The following is a 10,030-nucleotide window of genomic DNA, read 5'->3' on the forward strand; positions in this document are numbered from 1 at the left end:
CACTGCCTTCCCTCCAGTCTTTTCTTCCAGATCATGAGTGAAACTCCTCTTTGTCCCTGAGGGTCCTTTGGCTGAGTGGTGCTCCAAGTGCCTGTGGGCCTCTGATATCCCTAAGTCAGGAGGAGATACGGAGAAAAGCGGGGAGGAAGGTCTAGGGGTTAGAAACCCCATGTGTGTGCAGGTCTGGGAGGAGGTGGATGGAGACGGGTGGGGAGCTGGGTTTTGTGAAAGAAAAGGTAAATGTGCGCCCAGACAACAGTGCAGAGGCCTCCCTCTTTGTGCTGTCACTGAAGGGCCACCCTTGCGAGCTTGGCCTGGCGTCCGGGTGGAGCCACCTTCTGGGCTCTGGGCTCTGAGAGCCCTGGCATAGAAGGCTGCCCACTGGCTCCCAGGAGCAGTTTGGCATAAGAAGGGCAGGCTTGGGCCTTTGTATTATTTCCTGAAGGAAACAACCACCTTCTGTGGTCTGCGGACAGCCGCTGCGGCCTGCCCGGCCGGTCGTGCCTGGTAGGAGTGTTATATGGTGCTCTTGGTGGCTGCCGCATGAGCAGGACCCTCAGCGGTGCTCCCACTGCTACACAGGATGGGCGGCCAAATCCGTCGCCCCCACGATGAGTCTTACGTGACTCTGGGTGGGTGGAGCGAACTCTGCAGTCTCTTCTCTTCTCTCCCTCCGGGTCCGTTGGGATCCCTTTTCCAACGTCTGTGTGCTTTGCTGTTCACACCTGTGGCTTCAAGGGAGTACCTTGGGCACTGTGGGCTCCTCCCCAACACAGACACACACACACACACACACACACACACACACACTCACACACACACACACACTCTTTGAGCCTGGAGTGCCTGGGGGCCTCCCTGCTGGGTAGCCAATGACTAACGGATGTGACTCCTCTGCCTCCAGGTGTAATTCCTGCCCCAGCGCCCTGCATGTCCTCCTCTCCTGTCTTTCCAATCTCCCCCGCCTCACTCTTATGGGGTCACCTGCCGTTGGACTGAGGGCCTATTCAGTTAATCCAGGATGATCTCATCTTAAGACTCAATTTAATTTCCTCTGCAAGGATCCTTTTTCCCGAATAAGGTCACATTCACAGGTTCCTGTGGTTAGTCATGTTGGCTGGAGCCACCATTCAACATAGAATTTCTTATTTATTTTATTTTACCCCCAGTCCCCTACCTCTGTATCCCTTCCCCACCACAGGCAATGGAGGGATTTTAAAAACATGATCACACACTCTGACACTCCTCCCATGAGGCGGTAGGGCCCGCATCCCTCTCCCTGCATCTGGGTGGTCTCGTGACTGCTGCCAGCAGTGGAGCGTGATGGAAGGGATGCTCTGCGGCTTCCAGGCTACATCCTCCTGGTTGGCTGGGCCTCTGAGCCTCCATGTGGGAAGTCCAGCTACCCTGAGGCTGCCATGCTAGAGAGGCTCCCTGCAGACGCTCTGGTTGATGGCCCTACCAAAGCCCCTGCCAAAATGCCAGACAACGTGTCAGTGGGCGCCTTGAGCCGGGCAGATACCAGCCCAGCTTCCCGTGAACATCTCCTGCTGATCTCAGCCGATGCCACGTGGAGATACCTGCCCAACCTGCCCAAAGTTCTGGTCTGTGAATCCGTGGGATATTAGAGAATGGTGGTTTTAAGCTAATGGATTTTGAGAGAGTATGCCACACAGCAATAGTACTGGGATGTTCTGGAATAGTAACTAGAGTGGTATCTGTTCTTTTTGCTTGTGTGCGCTCTTGAATATAAATGTAGTTATTTTGGGTGCGTGTATTTAAATTTACATAAGTGCTATCATATCATGGATCTCATTCTGCTTCTTTCTTTTTCCCCGGCAAAATTATGTTTTAGAGACTCCTGCACGCCAACATGTGGACATCTGCTTCGTTACTTCAGTCTGTTGCCTGGACCTCCCAGCTGCACGTGGTCTGCACGATTTCTCTCTCCAGTCCCCGGGAAGGACATGCATGCTGCTTCCGGCTCCTGCCCCCTTCACCACCAACACAGTGCAGAGCTCCATCCTCGGGCAGTGACACATTTGTGAGCACATTCCTTGGAGGGTGATGCAAGGGCAGAATTTCTGGGTCACAGATGAGCAACTCCTTTGAGTGAGGACTGCAGCTGTGTTGGTTTACTCTCATGCCCACCAGTGGGGTGGAAGGTCCTCCCATTGCAGTGGGTATAAATTGCTATCTCCTTGTTTTAATTTTAAATGTCTCTGGTTACTAATGACTTACAGCATTTCTTTAAATAGTTGTTAGCTTTTGGGTTTCCTCTTACGTCCATTGCCTGTTCATACTCTTTGCTCATTTTTCTACTGGGCTTGCTGTTTTTTTTCCCTCTTGTTGATTTGCAGGTCTTAAAGGTTTTAGATATTAATTTCTTGTCTGTTTTAGTTGTTGCAAATATTTTCTCTGATTTTTTAATCTGTGAACTTTGTTAGAGATCTGTAGGTTTCTTGTTGTTTTATTTTATTTTTGTTTTTTGGCTTATTTATCATTATTATTGAGCTGTTAGAGTTGTATTTATTTATTTATCTATTTATTTAAATTAAAGTTTGGTTGACTTACAATGTTGTGTTAGCTTATGGTGTACTACATAGTGATTCAGTAATATATATATATTATATATATATATTCTTTTTCATATTCTTTTTCAGTATAGGTTATTACAAGGTATTGAACATAGTTCCCTGTGCTTTACAGTAGGACCTTGTTGTTTATCTCTTTTATATGTAGTAGTTAGTATCTGCTAATCCCAAACTCCTAATTTATCCCTCCCTCCTCCCTTTCTCCTTTGGTAACCATAAGTTTTTCTGTCTCTGAGTCTGTCTCTGCCTTGTAAATATGTTCCTTTGTAAGAGATCCATAGTTCTGATGAAACAAAATTTACCAATATTTTGCCTTATCGTTTGTGCATTTGAAGATGTGTTTCACAATCTGTCTCTATCCTTGGGGCACGGGTGTTCTCCACTGTCTTGTCTTTACTTGACAGTGTGTCGGGTTAGCTGGAGCCGCCTTTGCGTGAGGCAGTAGGTAGGGATCCAATTTCATTTTTCTTCATCTGACGAGCCAGCTCCCCAGCACCAGCTACTCCCCAGCCTGTCCTTTCCCCATTGACTGTGGTGGCACCAGCGTTTCTCAGTAGTGGATTCTGTGCTCTGAGTCCTGCCTCCACCACCTAGATTGTCAGCTCCATAAAGACAGGGGTGCCCTCTGCCTCCTGCTTCCCTCCTCCTCCTCCTCTTTCTCCTCCCCGAAGCCCAGTCCTGTGCATGGAGTGGCTGCTCACCTCCTGGTTAATTGGAGGCTCTGAGCATCATTTCTTTATAACCAGCCCTGTCTCTCTCGGAAGGCACATGGAAGTGCACATTGTTCACGGAGGCTCATGAAACAGGGAGGGGAGATGGAGGAGGTGGGGAGGTTCTGGAGTGGGGGGACTTTCACAGGGAAGCATCCCCCTGCCAGGCTGGCATCCCTGGGAGAGAAGGTGGCAGCTCCCAGCATCCCAGGACCCTGAGCGTCCCGGGACCCTGAGCATCCCAGGACCCTGCCTTTTCCAGAAACAGGGAAAATACAAACTAGCAAGTAGCCCTTCTGTTGGATATTAAGAACCAGGAAAACAGATTCTGTAACATTTCCATTGGTGGGCTTTTTACGGTGAAGGAGAGAGGGGCTTCTCCTTCTTGGGTCCCTGCTAGGTGCCCAGTGCTGGGTTAGGTACAGGCCACCGGAGGAAGCCCTGTCCCTACTTTTAAGAAGTTTCTTTGGGGAGGAAGAAACATAAACAGTAAAGTGTTAACACAACGTGCTTAGTGCAGTGATGGAGACAAGCCAAGGGCATGGGATGGGGCCGCACAAGAGGCGGCTGCCAGTGGGAACGTGGTGGGTTAAGGGGCCTGCGAGGGGCAGGGCTCGGAGAAGAAGGCCTGGAAACAGGTGGAGAGTCATGGCTCAGGGTAGGAGGAGGGCCACAGGGGCGAGTGTCAGGGAGGCCAAGTCTAGGAGACGTGCTGGTGTCTTCTGCGTCACCCCTCAGCCCACAGCGTGGATGCTTGTGCGCACGTGGATGGCCCCGCACCACAAGCACCCAGCACGGCGCTCTGTTCTCCTGCTTCAGGGATTTCACACCCCTGGGAAGTGGCCACTGGGGGCCGGGAGCACAGCACGTGCCCCAGCCTTCTGTCCTTGGCAGAGGTAATCCGGGGGTGCGTTCTGCAGGGTCCTTGGAAGGTGCAGGAGGGAGTGAGCTCCAGGGGCCTGCAGCTTTAGTCCGGTAACATGTGCTCTTTCCTTGGCTCACTCCTCTGCATCTCACCCCTGCTTCTTCCCGAACGATCTATGTGCACCCAAGTCCTGGCCCTGGGCTCTCCTTTGGTTAAACCCAACTGAGACCCCATGAGGCAGAGAGTTTAAGTGACGGAGATCAAAGAGTTGTCCAAACAGGATGACCTGGGTGGTGACATGGTTCTGGAGCATGGTGATTGAATGTGCAGTGAAGAGGTGACATCCTTGGTGCCAATTTGGTGGAATGGTGAGGGAGGTGGTCCTGAGGGCTGAGGAAAGGATGCAGACGGGAGGTGGAGATGGCATGTGTGGCTTTGAGAAGGTTTGAGAAGAAGAGAGGACAGAGTCACTTCAATGTTCCGCTGTCCCCCGCCCCCCCATTCCCGTTGCACTCTGCTCCTCCCCTCCCCTCTGCAGGAATCACTCGTTCCCTGTAGGGGATGGCCTTGCTTTGTAAAACTTTTTCTGGAATTTTCCGTGATGAATGTTCTAGCACCCCGGGGCTGGCATCCGCCAAGGCGGGGTCTCTGCCCCTCCCTCAGTGATAGGGAACCTTGCTCAGCCCCGGTGCCCAGCTCTGTGTTTTGAACTACCGTCTGCTTTGCGAGGCTGCCCCGGACGTCCACGCAGCCGTCCTGGCGGCGAGGTGAGAGGCGGCAGACGGCGGAGAAGGAGGCGCAGACAAAGCATCTCCACACGTCCAAGGTCAGCCAGGCAGCTGGCGGCAGCCTCGAGTCTGGGACGCAGGAGGCCGATCTCAGCTCCAGCGTGAGGCGCTAAGCCCGCCCACTTCCAGATGGGCGGGAGGAGGAAAAGGAAGCTGTCCTTCTTTCCTGTCTGCGGGGGGCACCCTGCGGGGCCAGCAGCATCCGTGGGGCCACATGCAAGGAGCCGGGCGGCCGCTCTGTCACGAGAGGGTGAGCGTGTCAGCTGGCCAGGCCTGGGCGCCACGGCCACCGTCGGGGGGGGGGGGGACCCCAACCGCTTCTGTCCTGAGCCGCAGAGCACGCAGGCACTCACCAGTGGGCTAGCAGGGCTGGTTTACTGCCCCCAGGGCCCAAGTGCAAGCCCAGGGCCTGGGGTTTGGAAGGAAAGGAGAAAAGGGAGAGAGAGAAAGGGATGAAGGGTGCAGCGGAGACCTCACACCTGGAGGGACTGAGTGATGCTCACCGTGACCACAGGGCGACACTCAACCAGGAGGAGCAGCTCTGTGTGTGTGTGTGTGTGTGTGTGTGTGAAGTTAACAAACCCACAGGATTAACAACATGCATCTCCCTGAAGTTAGGAAAGTAAAATTTTATATTTTTGAGCTTGTGAGGAAACAAGCACAGATACATTAAGGCATAGGATAGAAAATTGTGAATTTAAAAATAACAATAGGAGATTTCAGGGAAGATTCTTGCTGAGTTCCTGGGCCTCCGGGGTGGTGGTAGGCTCTCCTCTGCCAGCGGGAGCCGGCAGCAAGAGCGGGAGAAGCACCCACCTAGTCCGGTGGCGTGCTGACGCTATTTAACAACCCGCTCTTGGTGGGGGCGGGCGGGAGGACTGATGTGCAGGGTTTGCCCAAGTCCGTGGTGTAAATCGTCCCTCAGCGCCCATTTCAACCCGCCCACGTGACATCGCTGACCGTGGAACTGGGGAGAGGTGCGCATAGTCTGCTCTCCTGGGCGGTGTGAGTGGTGTTAGCAACCCCCCCCATTCCAGCCAGCTCCCTTAATTTACAGCAAAAAGGACGGAGGCCCAGAGAGAAATGACCCTCAAGTTCACGTGGGGAATTAGTGGCAAAGCTGGACTCCTGCCCTTTGTTTCAAGCAGTCACTTACTGTTTGTATTATCGGCCTTACTCTAGAATAAGCGAGGCTTGTTCTAACCTCAGTCATCTTTTTCCATTTTTAAAAGTGTGTGTACACGCGCACGCGTGCGCGTGTGTGTGCGTGTAGGGGGGCCGTCCCCTGTTGGGAACACAGCTCCCCACCTGACCAAAGCTGGCACCTTTTCATCCTTCAGGTGTCAGCTCAGAGAGGGCTTCGTGACCTCCACACCACACCTGTCCTGTCCTGTCACACGGCCCATTCATTTTCGTTGGTGCCCTTAGTGTCTAAACTCATCTTATTGCAGTCTCTTCCCTAAAGAGCCGTCTCTGTGGAGCAGGAACCGCGTCTTGTTTGCCATCAGGTCAGCTCCTAGAATGGGCCTGGAGTCTCTTCCCTTCTGGGCCGCGTGTTTACTGAGCAGCTATTGTGTGCCAGGGACCAGAGAGGAGCTGGGTCCCGCTGCTGTGTCGCGCGGTGCATGTAGATGTTCTTTCCAGGCCGTGTGCGGAGCCTCAGACCTACCGGCCTGATTCAGGAAGTGGGCAGAACGAAGGCGGCAGATCTAGGATGCAGGGAGCTGGGCTGGCTGCAGAGATGCTGTGACCTGGTGCTCCAATTATCCGTTGCCGTGTAGCAAGTCACCCTAAAAGCCAGCGGCCTGCCGTACAGCCTTTTATTATGTTATTTATTGTTCACAGTATCTCCTGCCATTCTGGACGTGCGGCCTGCCACATCTAGCCTGCTGAGTTCCAGCTTCTCCAGAGTGCTATTTGGAGAATTCTAGACACGAAAATTCAGAGTTTAAGAGATGAGCTAAAGCGACTAGCTGATTGCCTATGGGCTGAAGACGTCCGTGGCCGCAGCGCCTTTCTCACCCTTCAAACTTAGAGGCTGCTGTCTTTTGCTTCGTTTCTTAATTGTTTGTGAAGGCCTTAGAATGAAAGTTTTCTTGACCAGTGATCTCCAAGGTTCTTTTTAAAGTCAAGGTTACTGACGTATAATTCATGTTCGGTGGATCCACGCTTCGCAGTGTGGAGGTCTGGGTTCTGACACGTGCTCATAGCCATGTGACCTCCACCGCTATCAGGACACGGAACATTCCCACGAACCCCAAACCCTGCAACCCTTTAAGTCAAGCCTTCCTTCAGCTCCTGGGAGTCTGTTTTCTGTCTCTGTCACTTTATCTTTTCTGGAAGGTCACATAAATGGAATCACAGGACAAACAGCCCTGTGAGTCTGGCTCCTTCCATCCAGTGTAGTGTGTCCGAGACCCGCCCGCACTGTTGGGTCTGTGGCTGTTCCTGCCTTCTCAGTGCTGAGCGTGGTCCCTCGACTGCACCGCCGTCTCTTTATCTTCCCAAGCTTGCCTGTCAGATATCAATTCTTTACATGAAACTTAATGTGGGAACTCAAAATATAGAACAGATGGGGACTGCGAACTTCTGGTGTGATCAGAGTGGGGGTGAGGAAGGGTGGGAACTGTGGCCCTGAGTCACAGCATCAGAAGCCCCTTTAAGGAATCCAGGGGTTCTTGGAATGCAGTTGGAAGTCCCTGGTTGTCTCTTAAATGACCCTGTCTCTTTTCTGTCCCCTCGCAAGTTTTGAAGTCTCCATGGGTTTTATTTTCCGAGAAGTTGTTTTCCATCCTCCCAAGGAGATGGACCTCTGAGTGAGGGAGTGTGGGATGATGGCAGGGCATTAGCTTAGAGGTCAGCTCCTTCCTGACCTGAGCACAATCTTGGGCGGGCTCTGGCCCCCTCTGGGTCTCTGTTTCTGCATCTGCAAAATGGAGACTGAATTAAAATAGATGCACGTGGGGACCCCTGGTAGAGAACAGGGAGAGGCTGAGGGTGCTGACCCTTGTCCCCAAGGGCCTTCCCTTTCCTCTGTCCCCAGCTACGGGGAGGGCTGTCCTGCAGAGCCACCATCCTGTCTAGCAGTGCTGAACTGAATGGGGGACAAATGTCAGTAGCACACAAGGTGGACGGTGTGAGGCACGGGGCAGAAAGAGTCTGTTTTTGCCTCTCCGACTGCCTGGAAACGGAGCTGCCTCTTGGCCTCGCCCTCTTCTGGCCAGGACACCCAGGGCCCCAGGAATCATGGTTCTTTCATGTGGCCGATGCCCCAGCTCTCTGATGATGCCCTTGGGGATGCCGGGTGACATTGTCCAGCTCCCAGCACTCGGCGGAGTCTCTCACTGCTGGGGTCTGGTTCTGTGCCTAGGTCAGGGAAGCGTGGTTAACACACAGTGTCGGCATCTTGTAAGAGAGATGGTGTTCTTACTGGAGTAAATCACTAACGGTGACACTATGCAATTTAACATCCAGGAGTGTCGTTCTCTCAGAAGCCCGGGGACTGTCAGATTCGCTTCCCATTCTGAGAGAAGGGACAGTAAACTTGATCTCAGACTTTTCTTCTAGAAACACTCCCCATGCCATGCTTGATACATGTGGGACCAGGACCCCCATAAACAAATTATCTTCACGTATTTCCACCCACTGCTGACAGTGTCACAGTTGCCATCACCCTTCCAGGTCATTCAGGTGAGTAGAATGGTCCCCGTCTCTCTGGCTCCTACCTTCCACCCAGACCCTGGGACAGTGATGACCTGGACCACCCTCAGAGGGTGGACATCTGACCTCCTCGTGTACCAGGCTGCTGCTTGCCCAGGAAGCCCAGCCTGGCGTGGCCGCAGGGCCTCTGCGCGTGGAGCAAGGCTGAGGCATCTGCCTGTGTAAAACAACCCCAGGCAGGTCTGCAGGGCACCGGCCCGGGAGGAACCTTGTGGTCCAGGCTCAGGCAGAGGCTTGAAGAGGACATTCGAAATGAGCAACAGAAGTGGCAGTTCTAACAAGTGCCAAGAACCTCCCTGGAAGGCTCTTGACTACGTCTCACGGCTTCCAGTCATCATTTTGTACTGGCCGTTCCCTCGGCCGGGGACACCCTTCCCCCAGACGTCAGTGAGGGTCACTCCCTCCTCTCCTCCACACCTGTGCTGAACTCTCACCTTCTCGCGAGGCCGACCCTGAGGCCCAGCCCTGCACCCCCAGCCCCTGATCCCTGCTCTCCTTATTTCCTCACAGCTCCGGGCTCTTTCTAAGATGCTAAATAGTTTACTTATTCATTATGTTTCTTATTTAACTCTGTCTCCCCTGCTATAATGTGAACTCCACAAGGCAGGGATCTTTGTTTTGCCCTTAATCTCTCTCAAGCACTGAGAACAGTGTCTGACAAATTATGTGCGCTCGATAAATCACGTGGGGTGAAGAAATGAGTGTCTCTGATGAACAGTGGGGAAGTGTGAGGTCTGAAGGCGGGGTCTGTGGCTTAGCAGCTTGTCAACTTCACCCCCACCATTGGCCTCTCTGAGCCTCAGTTTTTCTCATCTGGAAAATGGAAATAATGCTATGCCTATTTCACAAGGCTCTAAGAGACACATTAAAATTAGTATAAAATGAAACAAAACCAAAAACCCCAGAGGTGCCTTAGTTTCCTGGGGCTGCTGTAACAAGGTGCCACAAACCAGATGGCTTGAAACAACAGAAACGTGTTGTCTCAGGGCTCTGCAGGGCGGGAGTCCCAAATCAAGGTGTCAGCAGGGCCGGGCTTCCTCTGACACCCGGGAGGGTCCTGCTTTATCTCTGAGCTTCTCGTGTTTGCCAGCAATTCTTGGTGTCCTTGGCTCGTGGTTGCCTCCCTCCAATCTCTGCCTTCATCATCACGTGGCTCCCTTGTCACTGTGTCTCTGCCTCCTCCTCTTCTAAGGACACCAGTCATATGGGTCACACCCTCCTCCACTCTGACTTCATCTCAGCATCATACCTACATCTGCAGCAACCCTGCTTCCAAATCAGGTCACATTCTGAGGGACTAGGGGTTAGGACGCCTACATATTTGGGGGGAGACACAATTCAGCCCTTGTCAAA

At 52.9% G+C, this 10,030-nt stretch overlaps 1 long non-coding RNA gene across 1 annotated transcript; it reads left to right on the forward strand.

Moving 5' to 3' along the window:
* The first annotated feature begins 5,099 nt into the window (after positions 1 to 5,099).
* LOC141574005 (uncharacterized) lies at positions 5,100 to 7,329 on the forward strand. Its single transcript, XR_012500500.1, has 2 exons — positions 5,100 to 5,207; positions 6,803 to 7,329. It is a non-coding gene; the product is annotated as an uncharacterized LOC141574005 (long non-coding RNA).
* The last annotated feature ends 2,701 nt before the right edge of the window (positions 7,330 to 10,030 follow it).

This window comes from Camelus bactrianus, chromosome 19 (genome assembly GCF_048773025.1).
Source record: "Camelus bactrianus isolate YW-2024 breed Bactrian camel chromosome 19, ASM4877302v1, whole genome shotgun sequence".
NCBI lineage: Eukaryota > Metazoa > Chordata > Mammalia > Artiodactyla > Camelidae > Camelus > Camelus bactrianus.